Source organism: Aphidius gifuensis, linkage group LG2 (assembly GCF_014905175.1).
Source record: "Aphidius gifuensis isolate YNYX2018 linkage group LG2, ASM1490517v1, whole genome shotgun sequence".
In the NCBI taxonomy this organism is placed as follows: domain Eukaryota; kingdom Metazoa; phylum Arthropoda; class Insecta; order Hymenoptera; family Braconidae; genus Aphidius; species Aphidius gifuensis.
In genome coordinates, this window is record NC_057789.1 from 6,055,538 (window position 1) to 6,071,827 (window position 16,290).

A 16,290-nucleotide genomic window follows, 5' to 3' on the forward strand; every position below is an offset into this window, starting at 1 on the left:
AGATAATGAGTTTTTTAAAAAAAAAAAAAAAAAGAACGCAGAAACTTATTGTTAATGTTTAAAATTCGAGAGAAAAAAAAATTTTAATGCACGAACACGTTTATAATCAAAGTTCATTTTATTTTTCTTTATTCTAATTGTCTTTAATTTTTTAAAATGGCTTCTATTTGATGTCTAGGAATAATTATTGTATTTAGCACAGAACACATTTATTATTTTATATAGAAATTCAAATTTTGCACCATGTCTTTTGCTCACTACTTTGTTAAATTATCGTCTGAAGATAATCATTGTCAAGTATATATATTCTGAAAGATTCAACTTTCCAAATAGAATTAAATTCAAATTCAATATATTTTCTTTATCGAATTTTCATATATAAGTCAGTAATTGATAATTTCAAAAACTAAAATGAAGTGTTTGAATTTGAAAAAAATATAAATAATGAAAAAGTTCGTTAAAGTTATTAGTACGTAATGAATACTGCTTGTTAGTGGGTTTACGAGTGGCGAGGTCAAGAGTAGTTTTTTTTTTTCTTTCTTCCACTTGTAAATATAAAATAACACCAGTGAATCTTTTAGTGTAAAAAAAATATATAAGAAAAAAATAAAAAAAATAATAATAATTAATAACAGGATATCCGGGTTAAAAAATTAATATGAAAAATAAAGATTTAAAAAAAGCAATAGCACTGTTTGCTATCATTTAGTAAAATCTAAATTATTTATTGACTCCGTATCTCTGTATTCACTTTTCGCCCATACAAATTTTTTTTTTTTAAACTTGTTTTAACAAGACTTATACGTGTTCTTTTAAAAACTCTCAACCCCATCAGGTATCCGACTTGTATCAAACAAATCCTTCCAAACAGTATGAATTTTTTTTTTTTTTTTCTTTTTTTCAAGTTGTCTATTGTCCTCAACTTCCAGAGCCATAAATTGCTTTTCTTGAAAATTCTTTTTTTCTTTTGGATTTAACAAAATGCACTATAGGTAGTTAGGTACATTAAATTTTTTTTTAAAAAACAAAAAGCTTTATTATAAGAATGAATTTATGAAATTTAAATCCGGTAAAAAAGCTTGGAAATTATTGAAAAACAAATATTTATAATAAATAAATATTTATGTAGAATAATATGCATATTTTATTAACTGTGTTGTAGATCGCATGACAACTTAAACAGTAGAAATTCTCGAAGCTCAGTGCAACAAGAAAATACCGAAAAAAAAAATAAATAATAATAAGAAAATTCCTTTTTTATTTTGCTTCAAAGCATAAGTATACACAAGACAGTATATACTTAAAATTTTTTATGTATATACGTTATGCATTTACTTGTCTACAAATAGTATTTGCGTCTAAGCTAAAAGATACAGAGAGAACCAACAAGATATAGTCTCTTGGCAAATGTGCCTCAGGGCATTATTATATTCGTGTTTGTTTTTTTATTCAAATGACTCTAATACAGATAAAGCAAAATGTTCTGACATACGATAAATTATACAGCTATAAATTATACTGGAAATTTCACAATTAAAATTGTCATATGATTAATTATCAAAACCAAATTATTATTGTTGTTGACAAGATGAGGAGAATTACAAGATACAATTAAATAGAAATTCACGAGATGACATTATGATGAAAATAAAAATCAATACGTCTAGTTTTAATTCAATTTTTTTACTTTAACTAAATTTAACTTTAATAAAATTAAATTTTACACGTACGTTTAATTGATAATTTGTATGGATGTATGTGTATATCACGTTACAACCACACTTACCACATTGGGTTAGTCAAAGATATACGTTGACATAAAACCACTTCGATGCTCTTTTTACTAAAGCCAAGTTTTCAGTTTAGAAATTTTTTTTTTTCAATTTTTTTCTGACAAAAAGCTTGCCACATCTTTAAAGCTTACATAGTGTATCAAAAAGAAAGAAAAAAAAGGTGAAAAGAAGGTACTCGTGACGAAAAAAAATATATAATATTTAATCTTATTAAATAAAGATGAAAGAGCAGAAAATAAAAATAGACATTCCATTTTAATAAAAAATATTTAATTCGTTATATTCGATATAATTATTTTTATAATTGAAAAATTTTGATATTAAATAATTTTGTCTTGTTACAAAACTTTCAGCGTGTAAAATAGAATGCGGTTGTAACACTGAAAATGAGTTTTATAGCCTGACAGAATTTACGGCATTGCAGTAGTCTTGTAAATTATTTAATTTTTTTTTTAAATTAATTTCAACATGAAATAATTATTTTATTTTTATGAATTTTGATGAACTGAAATTGTCAAGTTTCTTATGAACTTATTGATCGTTCTGCTTAAATTTTTGTCATATTAAAAAAAATCTGTAAATATTGTTTTTTAAATTTTCTTTATCCAGTAACATTATGGTACTTTTTCAATTGTTGATGTAAAAATAAACGCTATTATCGAAAAAGTTTTTTTTATAGCTCAGAGCTTTAGTCAATGTGTAACATATGTTGAAATTTTTAAAAACTGATGAAGGGTTTAATCGTGTTCAATGAAAAAATATAAAAAGTATATATTCATATAAAAAAATCAATTATTTCTTGTTAAACTTGAAGCTCTAAAGTATCCAAGCATTGTCGTAAAAAATGAATAAAAAAAAAACTCAAATCTAGGACAAACTTCTTCTTTGGTGGAATGAAAAATGTTTTTCTCGTAAATATCCAACGCAATTCGAGAAATACATTGTATTGGGTCAAATAAACATTTTTTTATTGTACCCAGCCGACTGCAATGCAGTTTTTTTTTTTTTTAACTTTTTTTATATATACAAAAAATAAAACTTTATTTTCTTTTTGTGCATGTATTTTTTTTTTGTGTTATTTTCACTAGTTTTAACTGCGCGTATTTATATAATTTTTAATATTTAATACCCAAGTGAAAAAAATATATTTATTGGAAATATGAAATATATTTATTTTATATATAGAAAAAATTTAGAAAAAATATAAACTAAATTTAAAAAAAATTTACAAAAAATTAAAAAAAAATTTAGAAAAAGTTTAATTTTGGTATGTCCAAACTTGAACATATTCTAAATTTAATTTATATTTGTTCACTGTAAAAAAAAAATAATTAGTTTTACTATGTTACTATAGTACTGAGGGACGTTTTCGGAAATATGGTTCAACATATTATTTTTTATAATTTTTTTTACGATGTGCATTTTAAATTTCACGATAGCAACATATAAAAGTACTCTGGCTGATAAGTAAAACTGGTTTTTATTATGGTGTTAGTAGAGCTTACTTGTTCAATAGATAGTTCTACACTGTACAAAATGATAAGGAAAAAATCATAAACTTGTTACTTTGTAAAATGTTATGTTTTAATTACTTATGACTGTATAGGTAACATTTGGGAAAAATGAACCGTACTATGGAAACTTTAAAAATATGCTATTTAACTCGTAGTATTGTTACTATATGTTCAAAATTGTAAAAATTATTAGGTCTGTAGTTTTTTCAAAAATCATTCTAGCATGAAAGAAGAAGGGAATAAAAGAGAATAAATATATATAGACATTTTCGATTCTTCTACTGTTTTATACCTGAATGGCAATTTTTAAACTTATTTATTTCAACCAGAAATTTTTATTTGAACCTGAGTTAGATCAAGAAATAGTCAAGTTGAAAACATGTATAAACATAATAATGATTATTATAAATAATTTAAAGTTATTTTTAAATAAAACAAATAATTTGTTTTTTTATCGAAAATACAAATAGAATATAATGAATGTACCATTGAAATTTTAAATCTTAAAAATGTACATAGTAGATTCAACGAATTGTATATACAATGCAATATAGTAATTTTTAAAAGATACATCGTATCTTCTCCACAAAACATTGTAAAGTATACTCTTTAGATAAAAATTTTACTATGTGCATAGGACATGTTATTGTTTTTTCGTAAATATCCCCGAATACTCAGAAAATATAAAATAATTTTTATAGTAAACTAATTATTTTTTTACAGTGTTCTAAATCTTTTTTAAATTTTTCCTAAATTTCTTTAACATTTCCAAATTTGTGCATGTATTAAATTTTGTTTATATTTCCATTTTATTGTTGCGTAAATTATATAATTTTTAATATTTAATATTTTTAATTATTAAAAACTGTTTTGCTTTTTTCTTGTTGAACAAATAACTTTATTGATAATAAAGTATATTTTAATTAACAAAATTATACACAGGGAAATATTATGTGACAAATGTATGTCGATATTTATTTTTATTTCGACATGAATTATTTATTAGCAATATTAAACATCAATAAAATGACCGTAACATAGAAATTCAGTTAAGCCAATATTTTGTGTCGATTAGTCAAACTTGAAACTCGGTTTTACTACAGGTGTTATAGTAATTCATCAACATATTGGACTTATTTTTTTTTTTTTTTTGAAAGACTAGATGATTATTTTTGAATATTGATTTCTAATACTCAACTGTAAAAATAATATTTTTAGTTGAAATACTGTTGATATAGTTTCTAATTTCATTGGAGCTCATTGTGAAGAGTAAATTTGAAATGATTTGGTGTTGTATAAACAACACTCCACATGAAAAGTTTCATACAATACAAGCTAGTTTGATATTCTTGTTTTTGTGTTTCATTTTGTAAAGTTTGCTGTGAATAGTGCTTTCAACTCTCATTTTTTTTTTGGAACAATAGACAAATGCAAAAGTTAACTGTGTCATAGATTGTTTTTCCTTTTTTATATTTTTATTTTCTACTCTGTTGGGTATTTTATTCTGGTGCGTTTGTTATTATTTGTTATCAATACAAAGTCAAGGCATACTTCGCTTTGAATAATTTTGCAATTGTTAAAATAATAAAATGTATTTTTTTAATTACAAGATGTATCTTCCATATTTCTTCGAATATACTGTAGAATTTTTTAATAAAAATCTGTCCAAATAAAAAAAGAATTAATATTTGATAACAGAAAAAATAAATATAAAATGAACACGTATGAATTTGTTTCCATTATCAGCTATTAATTTTGACTCATAAACAGCGATAATTAGTTTCTTATTCCTCTCAACTCATGGCCTTGAATTTATCTTTAAAGATAAATAAAATCTTCAAAAACTCTATATATAAAAATTTTTATTTTCAATGATTTATTAGACTCAGATTAAAATTAAAAATAATAGTTATATTTAATTATTTTTTTCAATCATTTCATGAATTTATTAAACGACGAAATCGACAACAAAATATATAAAATAAATCATCATATTTTTATTTTAAAAATAAATTAAAAAAAAAAAAGTTAGCTCGTTTTGAATTTTGATAATAATAATAACATGATACAAGTGGAATATATATTTAAAAAAATTATTCAACGCTTAAATTAATAAAATTCAATCAGCTTGACATGACTAACAAAAAATTTAATAAATACTTTGAGTAAATAAAATTTTTATCTCCCCGTTGTCATTATATTTGTTTGAATTTTATGAGATTTTTACACGTACGTTCGTACTAAACACTAGATAACCATAAATAAATACCAATGTCAACGTTCTTTTTAATCTCATAAACCGATTTTGAATAGGCATATTTCCTTATCTTCTTAAACAGCCACCAATTAAATTGACGATGTAAATTCGTTTTGGGAAGAATCAACAAAGATATGTTTAACAATAAATTTGGTAAAAACAAAAAAAAAAAATTATCATTGAACCGTACAATTTTATTTAAGATGAAACAATGTCTTGCGTCAGCAAATTATACAAATATCAATAATCACTTCTTAATTTTTTTCGTTGCCACGTGGTTCAAATAAATCATAAATCATTCCCTCTTTTAATAATTCAGCTCAGTGTGTCCTTTAAATAAGGACAGATCTGAGATTTTAAAATTAAAAGTTATCGGCATACAGAACAAGTAAGACTCTCTACATTTGTGCTAAATATAAAATGATTCGTATTATCGTTTCATGTGTTCTGCTGGCTGTTTGTTTAGTCCAGGTAAATTATTATTTCTCATTTTTTAATAATTAAAAATGTCTAAATTTAATAAATAAAATTATATTAATATTATTTTATTAATTATAGGCAAAAGAAATACCAAAAAATTCAACTTTGGTGCCTGAAACAAATAGTACTTTGGCAAATTTCACACGCATGATTCCATCGTTGCTTGAAAATTATATTAAAAATGATATTGAAGTACGAAAATGGTATGACGAATTCAAATCTCAAGAAGTTTTAAAACAGAGTCAGAATGAGGCTGTTCGTGAAATTGAAAGCATAAGAGAAGAACCTAATGTGGTAAATGCTGAAAGTTGTTTAATGAAAGCAACTAGAGACGTTCTCATTGCTTATCACAGTGATGAAAAATTTATAAACGATTGTTTCGAAAGCTATGATCATCATGCTAAGCAAAATATCAAAGATCTCACACTGGTAAATAAATTATATCAATATATTTAGCTATTTATTTATTTACTTTAAAAATGAATTTTTCACATAATTTTTTTTTTAATCATTCAGGGATTAACATCACCAATAGAAGCAGCTAAAGCAATGAATGTTTCGATAGAAAAAAGTGACGGAAATACTTTACTGTTGCTGGAACTCATATATGAACACCATGCAAATTTATTCCAACAATGTGTCAATAAAATTGTAGAGGATAATAAAAATTCCTTGAATGAAGCAGTTGCTTATATTGACCGATGTGTGGAAAAAGAGCAAGACTTGTAAAAAAAAAAAATAATTGAATACATTTTTCTTGTTATAAATTATTATATCAATGTAAAATGTTACGATCATTGGAATTTTTTTTTCTTCTGTATAATCTTGTTGAAAAAAGAAAAAAACTTTAAATATTTATCAATAATACTACGATGTTCACATTAAAATTTTTACACGAGTTTTTAATGCTTTTTATTTTAATTCATGTTCTTTGTATTTTTACATGTTATTTATGTCAAAGTTGGCAAATACATAATGAATTTTAAAAACCATTTGCTCATCCATCAGATATTTTTTTCAACGAGGCAAAAAAAAAGGAAATTTTAACTACACATCACGCTCTAGTTATTTAAAATTTTTATATTTAAAAAAAAAAAAAAAATTCGAGGTCACTTTGTTTGTCCACTTGTCGACGTCAGGGTAATTTAATTTTTTTTTTTTATTTTTGCCTTTTACTCGTCTTTCGGGCGTTACATTTACCCTATAAATTTTTCAACGCTTGGATGCTGCAAGCTAGCGTTTGTTTCTTCAATTCATGTGGAAAAAAAATAAAATATAATTTAAAAAAAAAAAAGTACTTTTAATGTTATGGAAAATTCAGTGCTGACTGAAAAAAATATCCTTTGCCATTTGTTAGAGAGCAGCTTTTTGAGAGAAGAAAAAAATGCCAAACAAATTTCGACCAAATCATTGAGAGAATAATTCTCTCAACAAAAAACATTTTAAATTTGTATTTTTATGCAGTGAATGCAGTTGCATTTTAAAAAATACCCTTTGAATATTTAAAAAATAATAATATACATGTATATTATGAATTAATGATCTATGGATTTTTTTTTTTAAATATCAAGTACAGATTATTTATTATTATGCTGATTACTAACTTGACTCTACGCCAGTTGTACAAGTTTAAAATTAATTTCTAAAGATCAATCAAATTATAATAAGTTTTTGATTGTTTTAAAGTTTGAATGGCTTGAGGACAATTGCTAACTTGTGTTGGTGGTTTTATGGGCTGGATCCTTTGTTGTAAATTTTCGGTTCAAAAAGCCATTCGAGAGACTTGCGGATATATACCAATCAGTAGTTTGAACTATAGCTTTGATATCTTATTTATCTCATGTTTTATATTTTGTTAATTTTCATTGGATAAAAGCTATTTGTTTAAATTTTATGTCGAAATTTTTATTTTTAATATTGACACTAAACTCGAGACACTTTGAGATTAATTTGTCACTCAAAACAAAAGAGTTTTACCTCAAAATTATCATCTTCATCAGAATAAAAAGAAAAAAAAAATTACCACTTTAAAAAAAAATAAAATTCGATTTTTCGTTTAAAAATACTTGTCACTAATTTTATCGAACAAAGTAGGTCGTATACTGGACAAGTCAACCGTTGTTTTATTCGTCAAAGTAAAGAAAAATTTATCTTATTCAATCGAAAATCCTTGTAGTTGAAACTCAGTCGGTTGAACGTAAATTTTTTATTTTATTATTCTCAATATTATTTTTTTTTTTTTTCATAACGAAAAATCAATCTCTTTTGTCTGCGTCAAGTTGAAATTATCTGTACTTTTAACGGCAATGTTGACTAGAGCTAGGATATTATTTATTTATTTATTTTTTTTCATAAAAGCAAATTCATATTTACTTGGAAGATAAATGACTTTTTTTTCTAAATATTTACTTGGTCAAATGAAGTCTAATTAACTTGTTATTTATTAGTCTTTTGAATATTTTAATATTTACTAAAAATAAATAATAAACTTTATAAATTCAAATACAAAAAATTTTTTTCAACTTGAAAACTTTATAAAATTAATAAAAAAAAAAAAAAATCAATAAGTGCATATATGAATGAGTAAAGTAAAAATCAATACGTTCAAATTGGTTTAATTAAATACTTTAAAAATAAAATAATGCAAAAAGAAAAAAAGAAATTGGTCATATTGTTTTCAGTTTGACAAGAGTCAATGTGATTCTTTTATTATCTAAATTGATTTGACAATAAAATAATAATCGGTTTGCTAATTAATTATAATAAAAGAATAATGATCATATTTATTAATATTTATCTATATATAAAACCCCAAGCTATTTTATATATTTATTTATTTAATTTTTTTTGTCCCAGATACTTGAATCCAATAGTGTTTTTTACCGAAGCACTTTTACCACCTCATTGTGCAATCATGGATGTCTATATATACATCTACTTGTTTCCTTTGTTTGCTCCAAAATTGTTAAAACCCAGTCGTTGAAGAAGAAAAAAAAAAAAAAACTAAAAAACTGTTTGCATTGTTATCAGGAACTTGTTGCCATTTTACACGACATCGTGTCATAAAATACATAAAGCTATATGTAAAGTTTAATACCCCACATTTATTAAGCAATCAACAGTTTTAAATAAACACATTATTTTTTCGTTAGTGTGTGATAAATGTATCACATATTTTTTTAAACGAATTTTCATTCTTTTTATTTATGAAATTAAAAAATACCTCTAATGACAAAAAAAATAAATATGTATTATGGATTAATACTGTTGTAGAGTCATTATAAATTTATCATAGATATAAAATAATAGAAACATCCAATTTGTTATTTACAACAGTCATCATTAACCTCAAAAAAAAAAAATGTATTAATCGATCGATTTGTCTTTTTTCGTATCATTAGTTTCATTGTGGAAAGAGAACGATTTCTATGCTCATATGTCACAAAGATACAAAGCTCTCTGGGGATACTATTGCCTAATGTTAAAAGTGTATAAATACATAGTCGAGTGATTTTGTCGTTTCACTAGTATATATCAAAGTAAATCGATCATTATTCAAAAGTTAAAATATTTGTATTTTTTTTAAATTGACCTATAACAATTCAATATTAGTTGGCTCTTACTTGAACTTATTTAAATGACTGTTATCTACAGTTCTTCTTATTATTATTATTTTAATAATGATTATTTATTTTTCAAGTTATAAAGTTTGTATATGATCGACAGCTTCTAACATTAAATAAGTAACTCAAAATTGAATATATAGAAATTTTTCTTGTAAAAGCCAAGTAACTCGAAGTTACAATCAGTTAATGGGATTTTTTTGAAAATATTCTAAAGCTGTCTCTAAGAAATATTGTCTGACAAATTTAAAAATTATCTACTGATGTATTTTATCAAAAAAAAAATTCAAAAAAGTACAAACTTAAAAATAGAATTTAATTGAAAAATAAAAAATACCAAATGAGAAATTCATTTTCATAATAGGATAAAATATATATATAGATACGTTAGTTTATTATTTCATAATACTCGTTTGTTTTTATTAGTATTTATTTTTTAATTTTCTTTCTCTTGTTTTTATCATTGGCATTACATAGCTATACGACACCTGTATTTAACTGTGATTACTCAACGTGATATTTGTGTAATTTATCTGTTGTATACAAACATCTGGCAAGACTCTCCAAACCACTAACAAGAATTCTCCATCTGGTTGACTTATTGTTGTTTCATGTCAGTCTACTTAACCAGATTTGTCCACCACAAATATCCTGGATATAGCCCAAATTCAAACTTTTTACAACTCGTAAAATATTTTCTATATCAATCAGTAAAATTTTACACAAAGTTCAGTCTTCAATTTTGGAGCAAGTTCATAGCAAACTTGTTAACAAGTTTCAACACTTTGAAAACCATTTTGGCACAAAAATTAAATACTTTAATAGTATATTTTTTTTTTACTTTGTTATTTTATAATGAGTAGATAAAATTTATCATAAAATACATGTACTGAATGTGTTACACAAAATAATGTCATGTATTTTTTATGAAAAATTTTATTATTGCATGACAGCTGGATAAATCAATGATAGCTTATATAACGTTATTATTCAACATGACGACACAAAGATTTTTAATTATAATTAAAATAAAGCTGAAAATTTATATTTAAAATTTTTTTTTCATTAAATTTTTATCTCTTTTAAATTAATTTCAATATTAATAAAAAATAATTTCTATGTAGTCGTGTTTTTTTTTTTTTCTTTTTCAATTTCAAGTTTTAATTACATGTTCTTAATTGAAATATCGATAGAGCTAGTATTATTTTTATATGTATCTGATCGTGGATTAAAATTAAAATGATCTCGTAAAAATTTTTTAAATACATTGTTGTATCGATAGTGCACAATGGTTTTAGAGTGTTATCAACTTGAGCTGCCTTCGGCTAGGATTATATACATCCGCATGTATATTTTTTTTCATTTGGAGTTTATGTTATATTTTCTCATTTGACGCTATTTCTGTCCTACGTTATTTTTTTTCATCATACGACATTATTGGCAATTTTATTTGCAGATTATTTTAAAAATAAATAAAATTTATATTTTTTTTTTTTTCAACTGCTATATGGGAATACTATTTTGATTGTCAATTATAATTTGATGTATATTAAAACTAAAAAAAAAAAAAAACATCCTTGTTTTTTTAAAGACTATATTGTTGACTTTTTAAAAATTAAATTTTTCATTTTATTTTTATAAAACACAAATCAAGTGAAATAAGTTGGAAAAAAAAATAAAAAGCTTATATATATATTTTAATGTTTATAAAATTTTTCATCTTGTTGGTTTAATTTTTTTTAATCTTCTTTTAGAAAAATCAACAAATGAGACCGTAAATAAATATATTGATTTCCGTTTCACGTCCTTGACATGCGATAACTCTTTGTGTGTTCAATACTCTATTTTCCCAAGCTTTAAGCGTGTTTATCCGCATTTTTTGTGTTTCTTTTCTTATCGGTTATAGACTATAAAAAAAAAAAAAAAAAAACAAGCTGCTGTTTTCATTTTTTCTATGATATATTTTGGCAAGGTTTCAAATACATTTTAGTTGTTAAATTTTAAGTTTTATCAAATTTTAAATAACTCGAATAAAAAAGTTGCAAAAATTGTTATTCTTTTTTTTAATTATACAAATATAATCAAGCAAATGAAACTCAAGACTTTTATATTTATATGTTTGTTTTTTAAAACTTTTTTCTTTTAAACATTATTTATTCATAAGAATTTTTCTTTTCATAATTATTTCATATTCATGTCCATAAATATTTTATACAATTTTCTTGATAGCGAAAAGAAAAAAAAAAAGAGTAAACAATGTTCGATATTTAATGAATAAGTAATTGAAGTTTACTACTACTATGATTTTAATTTAATTAGAGTCATATCTAAACGATAAAAAGCGAGAATAAGACGATAATTGAATGAAACTTGAAGGGCTGTAAATATTGATGCTTGATAAAAAAAACCTTTATGTGTTTTACAAGGCTAGCTTGACATTTTTTTTGTACGTATAATTATTCAAAAAATTAAAAAAACATTTTTTTGTTTTATTTTGATAATTAAATTTTGCACAGTTTATTTGTAACCTGGTTTTATGATTGAAATAAAAATTTAGTTATTTTTATTAGGTACTTTGACAAAGATATAGTATATTGGATAAAATTTTTTATGGATCTCTCTCATATAAATCTACAATGTTGTAATAAAGAATAAAAAAAAAAATTCAAATTGTCAAGTAAATTGAGGATATTGCGCATTCAAATATATGATATGTTTATTCATATATGAATATCGATTTTTTAATAACGAATATACTATCTGTTAGACTGTAAAATCTTGAAATCTGATTTTCAAAAATATCCATTCAAAACATCATGACCCAAAATATATAACCTTATTTTATTTAAATATAAATCGAAACATGAAACATTTTTTTTCCTTTTTTTATTATCTCTTTGAAATTGATGGAAATAAAAGATGAATAAAAGCTTCATTTTTTTTCTGTCCAATTAAAAGTAATGAGACGTTTAAAAGGACGTTTTGAAATATACTCGGTATGATTAATGAAAAAAAAATATTCAGAAATTGCTCTTTAGAGAAAAATTTTTACTAATGACGATTGATGAATGATGATTTTGATAAAAATTAAATATACATATTTTATCGGAAAATGTTATTCATGATTTTTTAAATATTTTTAATACAATACACCATAATATTCTATACGTTTAACAGAATATTGTTTGCATGAATCTTAAAATTTATTCATGCAATAGACAACTATTGTTATATCGCGTGCGTGAACAGTGTATGGATTATTTGCATTTTCATAGCAATAAAACACCTGGGTAAACGATCAACAGAGATTTTAGGTGAAAATAATACCATCATATGCACGTGAATGAAAATTCATCATTCATCTATACATGAGAGAGATAGCTGACTTTAGCATTCCACATGTATAATCCCCCGAAAACACAATCCTCATCTACATGCATTCTGCGGACATCACTTGATCCAATATTCGATCTCACATTGCATTTTAATTCCATCAAAATTCAGAATAACAATTGTTTTAACCACAAAAGTTTTTATTTATAAAATAACATGCAATAACCGTGTCATGTGACTAGCAATTAGTTTAAAAAACAAATTAACTTATTATTTTTGTTTTTTTTTTTTTTGAAAAATAAAGTGCATGTGCATGTTTTTCTTGACGATACACTGTCTATCTCATTCATTTTGATTTATCGTGATACGCAACATGCCATATTGATTTTAATATATAACTTATTCATTGTTGTTGATTTTCATCGAAAAAAATTTCCCATCGATTCTTGCTTAACTAAACAAACTATGAAAATTAAAAATTATTATAATAATAATAATACTAGAATTAAATTGGCAAAATAAAAAAAAAGTTTCAATACTCAGGCACGTTCGTACATTGCAGCATTTCGAGTGTATGTAAAAAAATAAAAAAAAAAAGGAAAAAAAAAACCCGGGCAATACTAGTTTCGCCATCTGGTGATGATGGCCTCATACAATTGAAATTCTGAATCATAAAAACTTTTGTCACGAAAAAAAAAAAAACAAAATAATAATACAATAAAGACTTGAATATGTCATAAAACTTGACAATATGTTGTGAGAATAATAAATGATATTTACGTGTTAAAGAATCAACTTAAGATACAAATTTTTGTACGTGATTTTTATAATAATGAGCGAACGAAAAAAAAAACAAAAAAAAAATGTGTCTAAACCAGGCTGGCTTAGAGCACAAACAAAACTAAATTTATAAATGCATGTCGCTGAACTTGGAAAATTAGAAATACATATATACTTAGTTACTGGGTGGTTTCAAGTTATGTGTAGTAGTAAATAGTGAATGTTTATAGAGGGGTTAATACATCAACGAAGAATTACGATGTTTGCCGGATTTTAAAAAGCTGCATGCAAGCACGTGGTGCAGTGTATATGCAGTTACATTGTCAGGTGGAGTCGCATCGCGGTGGCCCTATGCACTATAACCGGCGTACTGTTCACTACCTCCCACACATTATCCCGCCACAATGATGACGTCAAGACGCATTGCGACATACCCACTTGCTGTACCGTGTTCTTATATATATATTGCTACTGCACGCGAGCTTTTCCATCCACCACTGACCGATACTCTCAGTGAACTCTATGAAGCTTGCGCACAAAATATTTCATGTAATTTTTTTTAAATATATCATTAATCTGTCAACTCCATATTCAATGTACAGATACATAGGCATGCGCTAATGGGTTATAATGAAAATTATAAATGGATATATCTATTAAATTTTCAAGTTGATTTAGCTTTGAAATTTGGCTAATGAAATATATGTCAACTCTGATAATATGAAATTTTTATGTTTGAAAATAAATTTAATTGAACTTTTCTTTTTTTTTGTCTGTTTCAGGTAAGTGTTTCATTTAAATCACCTGCGTTTTGAAATAGCGGTAAGCCATAAAATTTCACTTTTTTTTATAGTATCTAAAGTTTGTTTTATAAAATAAAAAATCAATCAAATTTAATTTTTCGTTAACCTCATGAATATCGTCACAACTATTTTCTACTTTCATCACGATCAGTTTTTGCAAAGTTTTTAAAAGTTACTGTAACGATATATAAAAGTTTTGTGATATAACTAGTAGATGAAAATTAAAGGAAATGTTAGAAAAAGTTTTCTTCGTAAATTGAAAAAGTATATATAGTTGTGTAATTGGTAATTATATCGCCTAATGCATCGTACTAATATTGTTAGGGATTTTGAAACCTTTTTTAATCCGAGTGAGTAATAATTTTGATTACTTATTATAAATACACTCTCCTAAATATAAAACTAAGTAGAAACAATTAAGTAACACTATAGATAGAACTATAGCTACTTGGATCTGGCACTAGTTCGATTTATCAAGGTCTCAACCAATATAATTAGAAGCAACACGGATGAGAAATAAAATCCAATGAAATCAGGTCTCCAATAATCAAATTATTTGGATGTCATTAAAGACAGAACTATCAAAGTTATTAATAAATATTTTAAAATTAGTTTAAAGAGAACAAATTCAGGGGTTGTTGGCTAAATAATTTTTTCAACTATGATAGAGTTGAGCTATCCACATAATTTTTTTTTTATTGAATTGTCTATGACCTAAGCTAATTCAGGGAAAAAAATTATAATTTTTGAAATGGTCAAAAGGGGGTAGAGGGTGGATTTATACGATTCTACGACGACTACTGGTTTTTAATTTTTTTAACTATGATAGAGTTGAGCTATCCTCGTAATTTTTTTTTCATTAAATTGTTTAGGATCTAAGCTAATCGAGGAAAAAAAATGGGAATTTTTGAAATGGTCAAAAGGGGGTAGGGGGTGGCTCTATCATAGTTAAAAAAATAAAAAATAGTTAAAATCCACCTCTTACCCCCTTTTGACTATTTCAAAAATTAAAATTTTTTTTTCTAAATCAGCTTACATTCTAAACAATTTAATAAAAAAAAAATTACAAGGATAGCTCAACTCTATCATAGTTAAAAAAATTAAAAATAGTTAAAATCCACCCCCTACCCTCTTTTGACCATTTCAAAAATTATAATTTTTTTTCCTAAACTAGCTTACATCTCAAACAATTTAATAAAAAAAAAATTACGAGGATAGCTCAACTCTATCATACTTAAAAAAATTAAAAATAGTTAAAATCCACCCCCTACCCTCTTTTGACCATTTCAAAAATTATAATTTTTTTTCCTAAACTAGCTTACATCCTAAACAATTTAATAAAAAAAAAATTTCGAGGATAGCTCTATTTTAATAATAATTGATTATAAAAGTTAAGGGCCGGGCCCAAGAAAACCCCTATGTTCCCTGTACTTTAAATTTCTAGACGCTAATTTCAGCGCCATTACCAAATGCAGAAAAGAATTCTAGGAATATTCCCCGAAAATTTCAGAATTTGTATTAGGAACACATGATAGACAAAGAGCTCGACAAAGAGAATACATTCCTAATATTATTTGAAAATTTACTTGTACCCAACAGGTACGTGAACTAAGCAATGTCTCTTATCGGAATGTATCATACAGATAACATTGCACCCTCTTTTACTCGTTGCAAACAAAAACTAAATACAAACTCTCCATATAAATT

The 16,290-nt window shown here is 24.6% G+C and overlaps 1 protein-coding gene across 3 annotated transcripts in view; it reads left to right on the forward strand.

Annotated features, from left to right (window-relative positions):
* LOC122848673 (potassium voltage-gated channel protein Shaker) overlaps nt 1-16,290 on the forward strand; it is an 81,152-nt gene that overhangs the window by 6,340 nt on the left and 58,522 nt on the right. The window lies entirely within an intron of this gene.